The following is an 18,358-nucleotide window of genomic DNA, read 5'->3' on the forward strand; positions in this document are numbered from 1 at the left end:
TTGCTGTGTTTTGTTTTGTCCCTGTGATCTTGTCCTATGTTCTTGTGTTTCTTCTTGCCATGCCAGGTTTTCTGCTGCGTTCTTGTGTTTTTCTTTGACTCTTGGATTGTCCTGCCATCTGCAGCATCTTTTTTTTTCTGTTTATTAAATGCTTTTATTTGTAATCCCTGGCCATTTGGGTTCCACATCTACCTCATCCAGTGACAGAAAGCCTGTCACTGAATGCAAAATAAGTGTACGCCCAGGTGTGTAGGATGACTCATCATGATTTTTATATAGTTTTTCAAGAAGTTAAAACTTTAGAAATACTTAGAAAAGTTTTCCCTGGTACCATTGGGTCATGTACTGCAAGGTTTAACGGAGAGCTTTGCTTTTTGGGGATCCTGAACTTCTGCTAAACCTCCACTCCTCTGTCAGTGACTTCCACAACTTCTCCGCTATTTATGGTTCGCCTGAAATATTAGGGCGATGAGACACTAGAGTCGGCCAAGCGTCTGAAAGCACAGCCCACGCATCACACACATGAAACCTTGCTACAGTTTTATGGAAACATTTGGCTGAGTGACTAGTGCGGGTTACTGTTTTTCTCAAATGGAGTCTGACCTAATCTGCGTTGGCCTCTTCCTCTGAGGAGGAGGAGGAGGAGTGGAGGGTGAGGAAAGGGTGGTGAGCATGAAGAAGCACAGTACCTTCCTATTCATGTTAACTGGCAAACAGGTGGTCAGGAAACGACACAGGAAAAGTGCTGCCATCAAACCTAACACACACTCATTTCATTCAGTCGGTCATCACATCCTCGTGTCTCTCGGCTCGCACACAAACCCGTTTGGCCTGTCATCCTGCTTTTGACCTAGATGCTTTCCTGTTCAAGTCAAATTAGCGCACCGAACATCCATACTTTACCTCATCTCACCCCTATGTGCTGTCTTGTATGACCCATCCTTCGTATGTATATCCTGACTCTAAAGTGGAACTTCAAGTTAAAGAAGAAGAAGAAGGAAAAAAAACGACTCCAGCTCATGTGTCGGTGATTGATGTGATTGTACAGTAGTACAGTAGAGGATGCTGTTTTCATTCCTTCACCTTTTAATTGACTCATGATGTGCCCTGTCTTTCCGAGTTTGCTTTTGGATTTGATCAGAGCGAACGAAAGTGGATTCAAAGAGCGTTTCAAGTGGGAGGGAACGGGTCGATTCACCACCCTGACAGCCCCGTAACTTATTTTCCTGACTGGAAAAGGAAACGGGGAGGGAGGGGGGGCATTCACATGGCAGCACATACGGATGACATCTGCTTCAGCGTCATATTGAATAAATCTTTTCGTATTCCTCTGCCATGACATAATCTACATGTACTGCCCGTCATCAGAGACAACTTGTCTGCTTTTGATGTACTCCATATACTTCTTCTTTTTTTTTTTTTTTTTTGGCCACAAACGCAGCTGGCTGTTACGTCATTCCAGATTTTTCGGTAGTTTGTTTGGTGGCGGTGGCCGTGACAGGCGCTCATGAGCAGAAATTTGATTCTGAAGAAATTACATTCTCCATCAGACCATCCTCTGTGTCTACGCTGGGACGGAACCCAAGAAAGAAAACATTAGGGCTGATAAGATGCTTGGCTGCCTCCTCTGCACACAGCAACAACAACAACAACAACAACAAAAAAGGCTCACATATCCTCGCATGCAAATTTTGCCACATCGGTTTTGGAAAATCCCTGACTGTCGGAGGAGCTCTTTGTGCGTGCTGGGTAGGTCTGAGCTCGCTCTGCACGGACGGACAGGAAACAGACGCGGGGGATTCATCAGGCCGTCGCTGAAAGGCAGATTTAGCACCCAGTTGCGTCCAGTTAGTCAGCCGTCCCAGCCCGGGCCAACTCCGTGCCCGCTCTCTACGCACATCTGTAAAAGCTTAAAACCCAGTGGGCTGGATCACAGAGACAGAGTTGGGCTTTGTCAGGCCTCAGATTCTCTGCCAGGGCTCAACCTAAATGGATTAGAGACTGTTAGCGAGCACCAGAGGACAGAGGACCAAGTTCACTGCTTTCGACCAGCAGTCGCAGTCCGTTTAGTTCATCAGAGCACAGTACCTTTTACTGAGAGCTGCCTCCCATCGCACACAGGGGCCTTTTTTTTGGGAGCACTGGAGAGTAGAGACATTGCAGTTTGCACAGTCATGGGTATAAGAACTCTACAAAGGACTAAACAAAGGTGGATGCACAGAGGCCTCTCTTCATAGCGTGTCTCCTTCTCCTCCTCCTCCTCCTCCTTTTCTCCTTCTTGTTTTTCGTCTGCAAACCTCGCACTGAAATGGCATGTGTTTTGATTGGTGCAACGGGGGGGGAAGCGGGGTATTGTCTGGACAGGATCTAGGCCCGAGATCAGCCGATAGATTGGATGGTGGTTAGGGGCAGCGTTCAAGCTACCAACGTCATCTTTGTTTTAGTTGGACCTTGCAGACACTTAGCTAATCCTAGAAAAGAGCCAGACATGCAGGAAACAGGGACTTATGAAAACAAGCCACCAGTCCAGCGTTATTATTATTACTATGCTGAACTCATTCATTAGAAATATGTGAACTATTGATTATGTGTCCAGATGTTATCACACATCTTGTGTTCATTTCGAGCACACGGACACGAAATGCACTCACCAGAAGTGATTGATGGCCCGGGAAAGCGCTCTTTCCCCATCTGTTCTTGTTTTAGTTTGAATGCTCTGAACGGCTCAGAGGTTTCGAACTTCACCTTCGCCCCCCTAGTATCTGTGTTCTGAGTATCCTGAACGGCCGATTTCACGGTTAGTTACGGCCCACCCCGGTGTTATAATTGCCAGAAGCGCGCAGGCCCGGCGGCCTCTCGCCGCGTGAAAAGGGGTGTCGGCGCTGAAACGATGCTGGCGACTGATTGATGTTTTCTGGCAAAAAATCAGACAATTAATTCCTGGCAACGGGCTCAAATTACAGCATGCGTGGGCTGTCGTGGCAGACGTGCATGACCTGAAATAACTGGTCTGTCGGTGTCGTGCATCTGCAATGATACTGAAGGGTTCACAGCCAATATGAAACAGCGCATGAACGGTGATATGTCCCACATGGGGTTCCATTTTATTAATCGATTTGTTAAGATGATGTTTGATTTATTAAATTTTTCTGCTTTGTTTCCAACCCTGAGAGATTAAGAAGGGACCCACCACCCCCTATATGTGTCATATATTAAACTCGGCCTCGTGCTATTTTTTAAATATACATTATTATTATCATTCTGCATTCAATATTAAGCTATGCAAGTAATGCACAGGTTCAAATATTCATTTCATTTATTTCTATTTTTTGTTCATGTGACAAAGTATCAATTTCGGCCTGAGTACTTGGCTGATTGGAGCGAGCTGCACCGTTAGCTTCTCTTCTGCTAATATTGTGGCAAACTGCTTGCAAAACTGGAGAAAGAATAAAACAAAACCTGGGATATTTTCTCGTTGCAGTTGTACATCAGTACTGTCAAAACAGTTTCAACAGTGTATACAGCATATCACAAAAAAAAATAACACTCCAAAAAGCTAAGTAGATCATGAAATTACCAACCCAGATACTCTCTTCTCCTTCTGAAATCAGGCCGGTGTTTCAGGTGTCTGCTCAACTCTGACTTGACTCTGGACATTTCACTGTGCATTGTAAAAGCTCATCCTGTGAAATGTGTAAACTGTATCCAAATGGACATAACCATGCCCAGAGCCTCTGACTGAGGCGAACAAAGTAGAAAGATGTGTCGTCTTCATCTCGTTCGTCAGATTTCATCTCATTTGCTCTCACTGCTGCCAGAGTGACAAATGTGACCAGAGGGAGAGCTACGCCTGGCATCGGAATACTATGTGCCCACTTTAACTTCCTCTCATTCAGGGGTTGCTGATGAGGGATTCAAGGCCTCTGAGGCTTTCCACAGTGTGTCATTTCCTCCCTGGAATCCGTGGATTAGTCATATCACTTCCCATTGTCCTTGCCAGGCAGCGTCCCACTTGGCCGCAGCTCGTCTTTGTCCACAGTCGCTTTTATGGCCTGTCGTGCCACAGTCAGCACATGTCCACTGCTGCCATGGACATTATCTCCTCTCCTCTTCCTATTTAACTGCTGGAAATTTCAAATGTGAAATCCGAGCCGACTGGAGCTGTCATTTATTTGATCGCAGCTCCCAGGCTTTGAATGGCATTTGGCGTTGGTCTTTATTGTGTGGCCAAAGGCAGACAGCTCTTATCCAACAATCTTACAGAGCCATTCGTGGTGTTGATTATACCATTAAAGACGCATTTACTCGCCCATTTAATGGTCAGTTCAGCTCCGAGTGATAAAAGCCTGGAGTGCGTCTCTAAAAGTGGAACGTGTTAATGAGAAAACAGTTTCCCCCGACACTTTCTTCCAACGCCCTAAACTTTCACTGTGGGGCAGATATGGCTCTCTTCACCAAAGGCTTCTGGTTGGATAAAAAAAAAGAAAAAAAAAGAAAAGTGGCGAGGAAGGAAAAAAAAAATCTTTTCCATCCAGACCCAAAGCAGCCTCTGGATCCTTGTGTGGAAGTTTTAATGGGAGTCAGATGTGCTCCTAATCAAAGGAATATGGCGGGAAATGTTAGTGAGCCCAAGCAAGAAAGAAATGGTACTACAGGAACAGTGATAAGACTCGAGCGACAATAACACATGACACTTCTTGACTTGAGAGCCAGCTCACAAATTCACTGAGCTGATTCTACCTCCACTGTGAATGTGGTCGCACGGTGGTGTTAAATGCAATTTATGAGGTGCTGTGCATCGTGGGAGTAAAGGCAAAATAAACCCAGAACAGGCAGTAGATGTTTTTGCAGTGGCTGGAATATTTGCGTTCATGCATATTAGCAAAGCACATAAATAAATAATAACTTATTGTGTTGTAAAATAAATAATGTATTATGTGAAACAGGTCACACTGTTGAGTTCCCTGCAGCAAAGGGGGAGTTTTAGAGCCTTTCAGGTCCTTGTTTCGGTTTGCAGCCCAAATATTTATTTTATTTTTACCTGTTTATATCAAATCTGGATGTAAATGTATCAAGTTTCTGAACACAGGGCGTTGCACATATCTCAGCAAAAAGAGAGCAGAGCAGACACACTAACACATGCTTGCACTGAATGGAAGTAAACCAATATGCGTCAGCATCTTGGAAACATATTAAACTGAAGATTACATAAATCAGAATTCATCTAAGTAATCAAAAGCCATCTTGTACATAAACTGTATCCCGACGAGCTGAAAGCAGACACGGCAAAAGTCTTAAAATGTACAAACATTTACAACAGGCACTCAAAGTTATGTAACTCAACCAAACAGTTATATTTGCAACATCCACAGGGAGCCCAGATCTGACACGATGTCCACAATCTAACGTGCACTGAGCCTGCTCTGTTACGTAGATGGATCTGGGAATCCCCACACCTCCCAGGTGGTCTGTTCTGTATTCTTCAGCAAACAAGCAGCAGTTTGGCATGTACGGGATCCTTTGAGGGCTGTGAGCATGTATGAAATGCCATGAGGCGAGCTCAATTCTCCGGAGAGGAAAATGTGATTCAGTCAGTCAAGCTTGTCACAGCACTCAAGGCTGTGTGTTGGCTACAGAGGGATCTGTTGGCATAAATGGAACATAGTGTATAATCACCTATAACTATGAAAAGTTGCGTTTTTGTTAACTTAAAACGATCCCTTTGTGGCCACACAATGAGCCATTCATCTTCTGTGGAGTCAACCGTGTTATTCTGACATGTTTCTACAGTAGCCCAGAATAGAGAGGTCTAAAAATTGCCGTAGAGATGGTCTTTCATGTTTGAATGTTGATATAATGACCAAGCAAGGCTTTCTTCTCTTTCTTGGAAACAGGAAGTTGTTTAGTTGGTTGCAGTGTGCCACCTCACCACTAGATGTCACTAAGTCTGACACACTGGTCCTTTAGTGGTTATAACACTGGAATTTACACTCACCAGCCACTTTATTAGGTACACCTTGCTAACAAAAGGTTGGACCCCCCCCCCCCCCCTTCAAAACTGCCCATCACGCAGATTTGTCGTCTGCACATCTATGTTGCTTATCTCCTGTTCCACCACATCACAAAGGTGTTTTATCTGTTGGATTGAGATCTGGTGACTGTGGAGGCCACTGGAGTACAGTGAACTCATTGTCATGTTCAAGAAACCAGTTTGAGATGATATGAGCTTTGTGACATGGTGCATTATCCTGCTGGAAGTAGCCGTCAGAAGATGGTCCACTGTGGTCATAAAGGGATGGACATGGTCAGCAACAATACTCAGATAGGCTGTGGCATTTAAACCATGTTCAGTTTGTACTAAGGGGCCCAAAGTGTGCCAAGAAAATGTCCCCCACACCATTACACCACCATGTTGTGCATTCAGAGATGGTATTCTGCAGTCCTTGGTTGTAATGGCTGGATATTTTCTCTTTTTCGGACCATTCTCTGTAAACCCTAGAGATGGTTGTGCGTGAAAATCCCAGTAGATCAGCAGTTTCTGAAATACTCAGACCAGCCCGTCTGGCACCAACAACCATACCACGTTCAAAGTCTCTTAAATCCCCTTTCTTCCTCATTCTGACGCTCGGTTTGAACTTCAGCAAGTTGTCTCGATCACCTCTACACGAATAAATGCATTGAATTACAGCCATGTGATTGGCTATATGTGATTAGCTATATGTGTTAGCAAGCAATTGAACAGGTGTACCTAACAAAGTGGCCAGTGAGTGTAAAAGCCAAGCAGTTACTTTAGTAAAATATAAAAACTGAGTAGGTGGAAGGTGTGAGCATGTGTTCTGGTGGTAAAACCTACCAGCGCGAACTCAATACGTACCAAACTCACAAAAACACAGTGAGGAATGGTTTGTTTGTTCACTTTTATTCAGAACGATTGTTAAATGTATTGTCTCGGGACACTGTCATGGCTCCTGTTGGGTTGTTTTCAGTCCTTTTCAGTTTTCAAAGTTAGTTTGCACGTCTTCTGTTGTTTGGGAAGCAGTGAAATAAGATTAACAAAGACAACTGGCGACAACTTAACACATCTGCACCCACGGCATCTGTTTACCATTACTGTGTATGTGTGTGTGTGCGTGTTATAATTTCATAGTAATGATGTTTTCCCCCGCAAAAGCAACCGTCACTGCTGCTCAGCAAAATTTTGCGCTGATACTGCACATGTCGCTCATAACTCGCTGGTAACTCCACAGAGGAGCTTTCTCTGTCCTGTGACAATGGCATACCGCCTATCTAATCAGCCGCCGCACTCGACCTTGCTCCGTCTTTCTTGCTCTCCTCCATTTTTCAATCGTGCATCCTATTTATTACATTCGTGAGCGGCTGAGCACGGTGGCCTCCAACCAGCCGGGGGCAAGAAAATGGAAGTGATGATGTCATGTGCTGATACACTTTCAGTTCACAGGAGAGAAACAAATGCAGCTATTCGTCTTTGTCAAGCCACAAGCTCCTTTCCTCTGCCCGTAGACTAAACACGCTCGCTCACAGAAAGGCACGCACTCTGTGCCAAATACCACCGCACAGACTAAAATAAAGCACACTTTAAGACTTCAGAACAATGCTGCATGCCAAACATCTACTTTAATTTACTGCTTATCTAATTTGTCACTCATGTGCCAGTCCGTGGGGTTCATCCTCTGCGGTGACTTTTTACTGTTTCTGAAGCTGGAACTCTCACAGATAACTCACGCAGACAGACAAACCGCAGAGCTCTGGCGGCTGTGACTTTAACGCCCATTAACATAAAATAACCCTGGGTCATGCAAGAGGAGCTCATGGGAAACCAGTCTCCGGCTCCCTCAAACTGCTCAGGCCTTGGCTCGATTACCAATGGGAGATTTCCACTGCGCTCCATTTTGTGAACTGAACTGGCTCAGTCCAGGGAGAATATCTGCGGTCTTGAGAGCACCAATAAAGTGGGAGTAGGAAAAACCGAGAAAGGAGTCAAAATAAAGGCAGAAGTAGAAGAAAGATGACAAAAATAGGAGACCATGTAAGGAAGCCTGTTGGAGCATGTTTTGTCTATTTACAACACACTCATTGCTGCTGTCTGGAATGCCTGCATGTGACTGGAAGACCAATAATCAAGACGGCTCCAGGCTGTGGCCTTCACACAAGGAAGGTTAATGGTATTCAGCAGTTTGGATGAACTATATTTCTCCTTTAGTCAGTCAGAAGTGAGTGGGACAAAAGCTTAAAAAAAAAGCTTGAGAGTTAAGTTTCTGGCGTCTGTTTGTATTTAGTCCGCACTGCATTTCTGTGAAATGAATGGCCACTGTGGTATCATCCAGCCAAGTGGGTGGCTGGCAACAAGGTTTTCTTGAGGCGTAGATGGGTTTTCCATTACAAATAGTATCAGTTGAAAAAACATGGTTTCTTAATTGGTCATTGTAAAGAGACATTTTCTTCTCATACCCATGTGCCGAGCAGATGGGATTAGACCAAACCGGTATTCACAGGCAGCTATAAACAAACCAATGGCCTAAGGTGCAACCTCCTCTTTACAATAACACATGAGTTTACTTTAAACTGGAAAGGACACTTCCTTTGCACGCTGTGCGAATAATTTGGCTATTGATTCCACATTGTCCTGCCTCACTAAGTGCCTGTCATGGGTCAGGTGCGGGAGCACACACGATGGAGGAGGTGGTATTTATGGGAAGAGACAATGATGTCAGAGAAGCGGTGTCTTCTCCAGACATCCGGCTGAGGCCATGTCTGCTGTCAGCGCGGAGCATCGGGCCTGAATGCACCTGAAGCTGATTTAACAGTTCTGGTAATGGCATGTGTGCATGCACAAGCACGTACGCACGCATTCACACACCGACAGGGCGCGGAGTGAAGCACCAGTCATCTGAATCCCACGGTTGGAAGATAACTCACAAGGGTATGGTGAAGAGAGGTGTAGCAACTTCAAAGCGTTAATGATCATCTCCAGTGTGCTTTCAAGGACTGAATCCTCCCACCTGTGGTATTAAGGAATGTTTTCTCTCCTGTCTGGTATTTGGTTTCCCTGGGGAGCAATTTTAAGTTATGCATTATTAGCAGCCACAGTTGATGGAGATTACTTTTGCTGCACTGAAAAACAGGACTGAAAATCTGTCACCGCGCAAGAGGCCCTCTGAGAATGTGAATCTCATTACACAGCAGAATGGTTGGAAAGATGCTGTTCCACCTAATAGGGCCTAAAATATGTACAGTATGTGTCTCAGCATAGTGGAAAACAGGTTTCAACTGCACATTACCAACAATATCTAACAAATCCAATAAGACCAAGAGATGATATTAAGGTCACAAGAAATGTATTCAAATGTTCAAATAATGGTAAAATGTAATTAATTTAAAAAGACGCTACAATAGCATTATTGGAAATCAGATTAAATAATAAAAAAAGGAAATCCGTCAATGTAATCCATTGAGCGGCTCATCGCACATGTTAAAACCCTTATACCACTACAAGGTTCAACACTTTCACTTGACACTTCATCATCGGGACGACTGTGATTGTAATTCGTACCACGCCTTGTGCATCGAAAAGAGACTGGATGCATGGCCCGTTTAGACTAAAGAAACAAATATGCATTTGGATTTAATACCACAATATATATTCATACGTCTCACTGAGTATCATTTTCCATAAAATGTGAAAACACACAAAATACAAGATCTCGGTGAAAATAGACACAGCACTTGTCTGTTTACTCTGCTGAGTCAGGCTGAGATAAAAGCTGTTGAAGTCTACGCTGAATGCCTTCGTGATGAAACAGAAGATCACGAAAAACACTGCAGCAAAACAGCAGATCACAAAGAAGTGATAAAGCCCAACAGCTGTCAGGAAATAGATGGGCAGGACGATAGCAGTGAGTTTACGGTAATCAAAATGAAAATTGCCTCATGGGGGAAAATTACAAAGCTTTAGAGGCTTGAAAACGTGCCATGTAGCATATGTACTTAGTTAACAATTACAAGTGTCACAGAATAACAACATTCAGTACGTTTAGATGCATAGAAAACAAATCATGGCTTCGTTATTGCCTTAATCCGACTTTAACTGGACAACTTAAGTGCATGTAAACACGTTACCCCAACTAAAATCTGAGTTCTCCTTATCTGATTAAAACACTCAAATAATGTGCTTGGAAATCGATTTCTCCAGCATGTATACACTCATTCGGACTTTTAACTGGACAACGCCTGTGCGCTTGGTCCATAACTGCTGCGCTCGTGTATGACCCCCAGAACAAAAACATCCAAGAAAGCCGGAACTGGTTGAAGGACCACTAGAGGGATAGTGTGCTTCATATCTGCTCCAGTAGTAGGGCGCACATTACATACGAGATTAAAAAAGTTGAACGATTATCCATCTGTTTGTTCTTTGAAATGCCGGTCTGCCGCATGAACGATTCTTGTTTATTATATGACGTAAGAGGTCACTCAGAAAGGAGGCCGTATTAACATGGTATTAGCCCACTAAAAAGACACATATCACCACCTAGTGTGGAGAAAGTGGACATGTTCCCGTCAGTTATTTGATTTTCTCCACTGCATGTAAACTTGGACAAAAACCGTATTCAGAAAGTTGAATTTCGAGCAAAGCTCGATTAAGCTGTGCATGTGAACACACTGACAGTCTTAGAAGAATTGTCGTACAATTATTTGCCTGACCCCGCCTCTTCTTCACACAGCCTGCCGGCCACTCCCACCTCACCAGTCATCTTGGTGCACGCAGCTGCCCCTCATCCTCTGTAATCAGGCCAGCTTATATTTACCAGTTTCTCACTCAACCCTTTTCCATATTGTTCTTTGTCATGTGAGACTTTCCATCACTCTCGTGCCAAACTTCCCATTTCCTGACCTGCCTGTCTCTGACTCACCTGCTCCATCTACCTCCTGGTAAACCATCTCTGCCTTCTCTTCCCGACCACGAGTTCTGCCTCTGCCCTCCTGGTTCCTGTTTGCTTGTGTGTTGTTTGCTTTCTTGCGGCTGCCCGATTAAATGGTTGAACTCCACACTGATTTCGTACCTCTTTGTTTTGAGATGGGTTGGTACGCCACCCGTTTGAGTCATGGCGCCACCCCAATTAAATAAAGATTAAAACGAATATATTACGGGCTCTAATCATGACCCTGTATTTGCATTAAAAATTATCCTGGACTCTTTCTCTCCTACAAGGAACAGCACTAAGCTAAGTTCACACGTCATTTTTAGTCTAAAGTCCAAGCAGTGGCACTAGTGGAAGTGGATTACATGGAAGATTTAGGTAATTTATCTCAGTAAGGTCTCAAGAGACCACCCCGCCAAAACTTGTCAGACTCAAACAAAGGAAGGTGCGGTTGACAGTTCTTGTCTTTTAAAAGGAAGCACTGGCTCAGTAACCGGAGAGACCTTCCTATTAACGTGTGATCCCCTCCTTGTGCTGTAAGGCCTGCATATGACACCATCCATCATAGATAGTAGAGTTTGTCAGATATTCAGACAAAGGACAGTATTTTTACCCTCTACACTTGATTGTGTGTTTTTGTAGCTCTTGTCTAAGGTTTTATGGCTAGGACTGAAATAGAGTCAACAAGCTCTAGATGGTATAAACAACGTTGGTGAAGGTTATTTGGGAGTGAAAACAAGAAGCCATGATAAACCGTCTGTCTAAACCGACTCCCGGGGTCAAGTTTGTTCTGCTAGACTTGCTCCAGTTGTTTTCACATAATATCTTTTTGTGATTATTGGCTAGACAGACGGTGCAGTTTAAGTTTCCAAATACGGAAGTAGGTAATATGGCAAAATTATTGACTTTTTTTTTTCAACTGACTGTCTGACTGCTTATTCATAACAGCTTTTCCATGTTCCCCATTCTCAGGGATCGTACTGATGAGAACGGTCCCACAGCAAAACCTCAACCTGCATTAACTTAAGAGTTTTCCTGTGATTAGGTGCACATCGACGTGTTTTAAAATAACTCTGACTTTACAACACTTCAGACACAGTTGTGTTTTAAGCCATTGATATAATAATTAAGCCTGTCAGTGTTCCTACTCATGCTTATTTTGGCATGCAGCATTCAGTATCTTCGTTTCTCAGCTCTGCATTACATGACGTTTATGAAATAAATCATGATTGTATCTTTAAGAAATGATTCTGACGCCGTGCCGAGCTTACATGGCCAGTGAGCCGCAACTGCCATTGTCAGAAGTCCAGCGGGCGCAGGAGCTGATCCCTCTCAGCATGAGCCGACAGTAATATCGCCCCCCAAAACACAAAGGCATACAAAGCTGATTAGCCACCTAATAAATCTGATTAAGCGAAAAGATATTCTGGGAAGAAATAATAGTCCGCGAGCCAACAATTACAAGCAGAGATAATCTCTGTAATTTCAATGTATCCCCCCTCTGCTGGGGGTCGAAAGGTCTGCCTAGCTTTGTAGGATAAACGGAGAAAAACGGAACAGGTTTGCTCTCAGTCAAACTGCACTAGCTTTAGAAACACATGTATTTTCTCTGTTCATAATGAATTGCTGCCCTCATTTGCTTATTGTTTGCCCAGTCGAATCAGTCTGAGCGGCAAACCACCAGGAGGAACATTACTCCCTGACCAAGGAAATGAAACACAGATACCCAGGCACACAGTCCAAACCTCAAAGTAATGATCGCCAGCGCTCTGACAATCCACTCTTACTTCCACAATGAGCTCCACTATTCATTTGGTTTGTAGGAGTCCCATAAACCCTGGGAATCTTTCTGACTTTTGCACAGATTCACTTTGCATGTGTCAGAACTTTCCCTTACGTACATATGTGATCAAGTTGTGTGTAATTTTAACAGAGGAAATTCTTTCCTAAGACCTTCTGGGGTTTTACTCTGGGATTTCTGAATCTCTTTTACTGGAGGACAAACCATCATTGAATAAGAGGTTGAGCTGACCAATCAATGAGAGCCGTAAAACGAGTTACTGAAGTCCTGCTGCTTGTGGTTACGCTGACTTTTACTTGATTGTTCATCCTAAAAAATATGTGAATTGCTTTTCAAGCATGAAAACTATCAAATTTGATTTGATAAATTTACTTATGAACCTGAACCGGGCTGTGCAAAGAGAGAAAACTTATCAGATGACTCTTCGTAGAGGAAGTGAGAAGCGATGGGAATCTGATCATTATCAGAGGTGATTTCTCCAGGACGCTGGGGAGGCCGTCTCTGCTGCTGCTGCTGCTGTTAGTTACATCTGTCAGGCGGCTGCTGGACTGCTCAGGGGGATCCTCATCAGAAACTGTGGTAATCTCCTTTGGTGTCCCGAGACCGGCCAAAGAAGATTAATAACCACCTCCAGCCCCCGGTGAAGTTCACCATGACCTGTCCATCAGACTCCATGGGCCCTTTTAGTGTTTTCTCTTTAATGGAAAAGTTATGTCTTTGCCAGTATCTTCACTTGTCTTAGTAATGGGATCTTCTGCAGACCAGTGGAAGACCTGTGGAGTGACAGTGATGAGTAAAGCATGTTGTGGAGACTGCATAAATGTGAACAGCAGGAACATCTATTACAGTCGGACTTCCCGGTTTGTAAAACCCTACAGGCATTACCAGGCATCTAACACAACACTGGGCCTCAGTTTTTGCTCTTTGATCACATTTCTCTGTGAACAAGCCCCGACAACTGATTCTGCATTATGAATGAAATCATTCTAAACTCTGGCTTCTCTTTTTTTTCCCCCAACCACATGAACACCATCATTTACCGTTTTTGCAGCTGCGTTATTTGTACGTTAACTCAGCAAACCTTGTTACAGTAAGTTATTCCCAGGTGAGAGATTGAAACCCTCTCCGGTGGCTTATTTTCTCCGAGACGCAAAGAACAAGGCCGAGGAGAAAAAAAAAAAAAAAGAAAAGCTGAACCAACAAAGCTTTTAGTGTGCTGAGAATAAATATGAGCCTGCCGAATGGAAAAGATTCAACATAGTCTCTTAATTCAGAGAGTGAAGAAGTGAGAAAGCCATGCAGATGGCAGGAGGTATGCAGGTATGAATTTAATTGCTTCCAGACACGAAGCAAGCAGAAGGAGAGGGAGGGGTACAAGTTACCATAGCTGCACAAATACACCCCAGGAGATGTCAGATGGAGATGAATATTATTCCAAGTCGCCTCGGTATGTTTGCGCTGAAATTAATTGTAGCGAAGGCATAAGCGGCGCTGTCCATCTGCGCACTGACCCGTAATCTAGGGGTGAACGTGTTAATTGGCCAGAACCAGGTCAGGTCAAGACAGAAAAGAAATTAGGAGGGACCTGCGAGTGATTTTTGGACAGATCTTAGAGCGTGATGACAGCTGACTACTGAAGTCACTGTAATGACAAATCCAGGACTGGCTCACACCAACGATTCATAAAACCATCACTAAATTTATATGTGAAGTACTTCCTATGTTCTTCTTTGATGTAGTTTCATCTGGTGATTTACTGAAGTGGGGTGCAGCATTTAAACTTGAGGACTGTTGCTAAGGCTATAGAGTAAAAATCAGTTGCTAGGAAACATCAGAGGGAATCAACATAAATATAGACCCCTTCACGGCCTATGTCACTGTGACGTCACTGTGACGTCACAATGATAGCTTGAGGCAAAACAGAGGGAACACTGTCAATGTCAACCACCAAAATGTGGTCTGGCTGTACTTTTTGGGGCCAAAACCAAAGGAGAAAAAACACTAAGCTGAAGTTTTATTGGATACCCACTGCCAGTTGTAGACAACGTTGGTTGAACGCGATTAAAAGAAAGGACTGGAGTGAGACAATCAACAAACTCTCTGTTTGCAGTGCACATTTCATATCAGGTCAGATTAACATCTAATACATCATCATTTTCAGCCTGAATAAAGTTATGGGTTAGACTAAATTGTAGCTGAAATAATGTTATTTATTTATTGGAGGATTCTTGTTATTAATGCTAATGCTAACTGCTAGGTAATGCAATGTTAGTTGTGTGTTTTAGGGGTGTCCAAGCAGCAGTTGCATTTACTACTTTACCCTCTACTGTGGTTCCACTTACTACTTGTAATATCTTTGTTGGAGAGGCTTCCTTTGGTCAAATCCTCCATCCAGTGAGTGAGAGTGTTGGGGTCACTGAATATAACCCCATCTGACAGAGTCAACTTTTTAAAATAACACTGATGGTCTGGGGGGGTGAGTGTATAAGTATATTCTCTAAAATATTCGTTTTCCTCGTTCGTTCTTGCCAAAATAGTCAATTGAAATATGCTAACTGCCGTTTACATGCTATAGTGTTTGAGCTCTTTTGCCTCCAGTTAAGCCCCACCCCTCTTTCTTTACGTCTCTCACTCATTCACTCATACACACAATTAGGCCTCTGTAATTTCATGACATTACACTTTCACAGCGACTGCCGCAGATATTTTGGGCTCAGGCACTAACATCATTTGCAGGAGGGAAGACGACCAAGTGGTTTTTGCCAGGACCACGAATTGTGTGACGCAGATTAAGCCGTTAGCTTGTGTACCAGATCAGCGTCTGGCATTTTGTGTACCAGATCAGTGTCTGGCATTTTGTTTTTGTCCCCCTGGTAAATTTTGATTACATTCTGCAGAGCGCCGATCCAAACAAAGAGCGAGCCTCTTGTTGGGGGAATAATTCCCGCCTTGTTCTTATCCCATCTGCGGACAGAGGCCCGGCTACCGCGCAGAGAGAAGCATTTAGATGGAAATGGACCGAACCGAATCAGACGGGACAGGATGTCACATCAATAGATCCATAGGCATGTGCGTAAGCCTGTTTAGCGGGTTAGATGTTGCTATGAACTGAAACCAGAGTGGCTGGAAAGATGAAGGGTGGAAAATAAAATGTGACTGCAGCAGGGTTACAGTATATGTGTATGTGGGGATTGAAACACTTTAGCTCCCACCCATTTCCCCTAATTCTTTAACACTTAACATGGCAATAAAGTGAATACAGAGTAAAAGTGATGCATGGCATTCCATTGAATTAAGTAACGTCCTGTGTAGATTGCAGCCTGGACTGCATGTGAAAGACCTGCACCTTTTGTTGTATGGTGTCGCTAACATTCAGGCTTGTGGCCTGACCTGCAATAACAATATGCTTTTACTCTTTAGATACTTGTGCAGCATTTAAAGTAGAATGCATTGGGTGGTGCATTGTCCACACATGGAAGCAATGAATCAAAAGGTCTGTTTGTTCTTCCTCTAATAAACTCAGACTAAATCAAACTGACCAAACGTCTTTTTCTGCAACATCCGGTGTTTGTTTGTTTTGGCTGCCTCCACCGTGTGAACGCTGATGAGTGTGATTTTAAGCTGGAAATTTATCACATTAAAACATTACGAATCAAACGCGGGCGGGCTGGCAGCGGGGAGAAAAAGCCAAGCAATTGTGTCCAGGGCCAAGCCCCTGAGATTCATCTGCAATTATTTGTGATTCACGTCTGAGCGGAGTCGTTGCCAAGAACATATTAAAGAAGGAGGTGATGCTGCCATGTAGCTGATTTGTTTTGAGTATTTTTTTTTGTGATGTGTAAATAGCAACATTGGCCCGGGGTGATTTCAACGCTACCAGACAGAGCCTGAGCCAGCTGATTGTGGTTTGGGCTCGGCCTCAGTCTGGGTATTAGTGCACCGGGGGCTCCCACCATATGTTGCTGTGGGTTCAAGACTACAGTTTATAACACTTAGGCGCACGCACACACACACGCACACAAACAAAAACAAAACAGTACTCCAGGGTCCATTAGCAACCCAGATGCCCTGCCCAGTCTGTGGAAGCAATTTAGGCCGCAAAACTCCTGTGCCATGTGGTATATTTAGTGTATATATTAGATTTGGAAACTTTTGTGTGTGTTTTATTGTGTGTTTAGGCGCCACGCTGGCAACCAAGGTTGTTTGCACTCAAAATGTGGGCTATCAGGGCTATCAGGACTAACTATGGACTGATACTGTAAAGTAATTAGACCTTTGGACTGTCTCTTTGATATGCAGCCCCACAGTAGTATGCATCATCAAACCACAAGTGGGCACACCCTGATCCTGCCGGGGCTTTACTCATCCCTGATTCAGACCACAACACCCTCTGAGGTAGTTTATGAGAAATACAGATGTCTCATTGACTTAAAATAAACAGGGGCAGCTCTGAAACATGTGCAAGCCTTAAGTGAATTAGTCCTACACATACGGCACGTCCTTGAAGCTTGGTAATCAGGCCGCTCGGTATGGAGTTTGTGCTCTCGAGCACGCCGTGAGGAGTGAGCTCGTCTGCGTTGCACCTCATAATCGCTGAGGAACATCTACCCATCAAAAGCGTCTCGCTCTGTGCCACTTTTTCTCTATGTTTATGCTACGGCTGTGCCTTTGAACAGTCTCGTGGCTGTATCCCATTACGTCCAGAGGGAAGTACCGAGTATGCCGAGCAGAAAAAAAAAAAAAAAAAAAAAAAAGCCAAGAAGGGCCTGCGTATGATTCTAATCAGCTCATGCCTAGACCATAGCAAATGCTCTCTAATAACTTCTGTGGATGAGAGGCAATACAAACCAGATCACTGTGGAAATTCCACGGAGCTCTGTTTGCAGCAGATGCCCCTCTCCTGAAGGAATGTGCGCTAACATTTCCCCTCCGCTCCCTGGTCTCCCACACACACAGCTGCCCTTCAGAGAGTCACGCCAGAAGAGCCGAGCTGAGCCGAGCAGGCCGCTGGAGAGGCGGACGGGGAGAAGAAAGAAGGCCGGACAGCAGCTAATGGCTGCTCTCCCAGCTGCACGGGGTCTTACACATATAAACATGTCAGCCGAGGCTGGGTCAAAGCAAAGACAGCACGCAGGAATGGTGATGAAGAGAATGGGACCGAAAGGGGGGAAAATGAGAGCGAGAAGCCTAAATTTGGACTAGGGAGAAGGAGAAGCAGATCAAATGTACGGTGATGGATGTGTGCATAGAGAGGGGACAGTGATGGAAGAATATAGTGGAGGAGGAGGAAAGACATGCTGAAGGAGGAGAAGCAGCAGCAGCGATAAAGTAGCCTTGAGGTGATGGGTCGTCTGAGCGTCTTGACAGCGCTCATCCATCTGGCGGGGGAAGGCGATGAAAAGAAAAATTCAGACAAAAAAATGTTTAAAATCACACGTCCTCAGTTACAGAAATTGCTGAAGCTGTTTTTTTTTCTTTTGCATTCTTTGGAAGACGAGCCAAACTGATTTAGGAAGTCTTCTCTTTTGGTAAACTTTGCGCGACCTGCTCTTTGAAGGAGTGGTAAACCACGAACAGAATGACTGCACCGCTAAGTAAAGTTGGCTTGTCCTATAGCTGG

Source organism: Mugil cephalus, chromosome 5 (assembly GCF_022458985.1).
Source record: "Mugil cephalus isolate CIBA_MC_2020 chromosome 5, CIBA_Mcephalus_1.1, whole genome shotgun sequence".
In the NCBI taxonomy this organism is placed as follows: domain Eukaryota; kingdom Metazoa; phylum Chordata; class Actinopteri; order Mugiliformes; family Mugilidae; genus Mugil; species Mugil cephalus.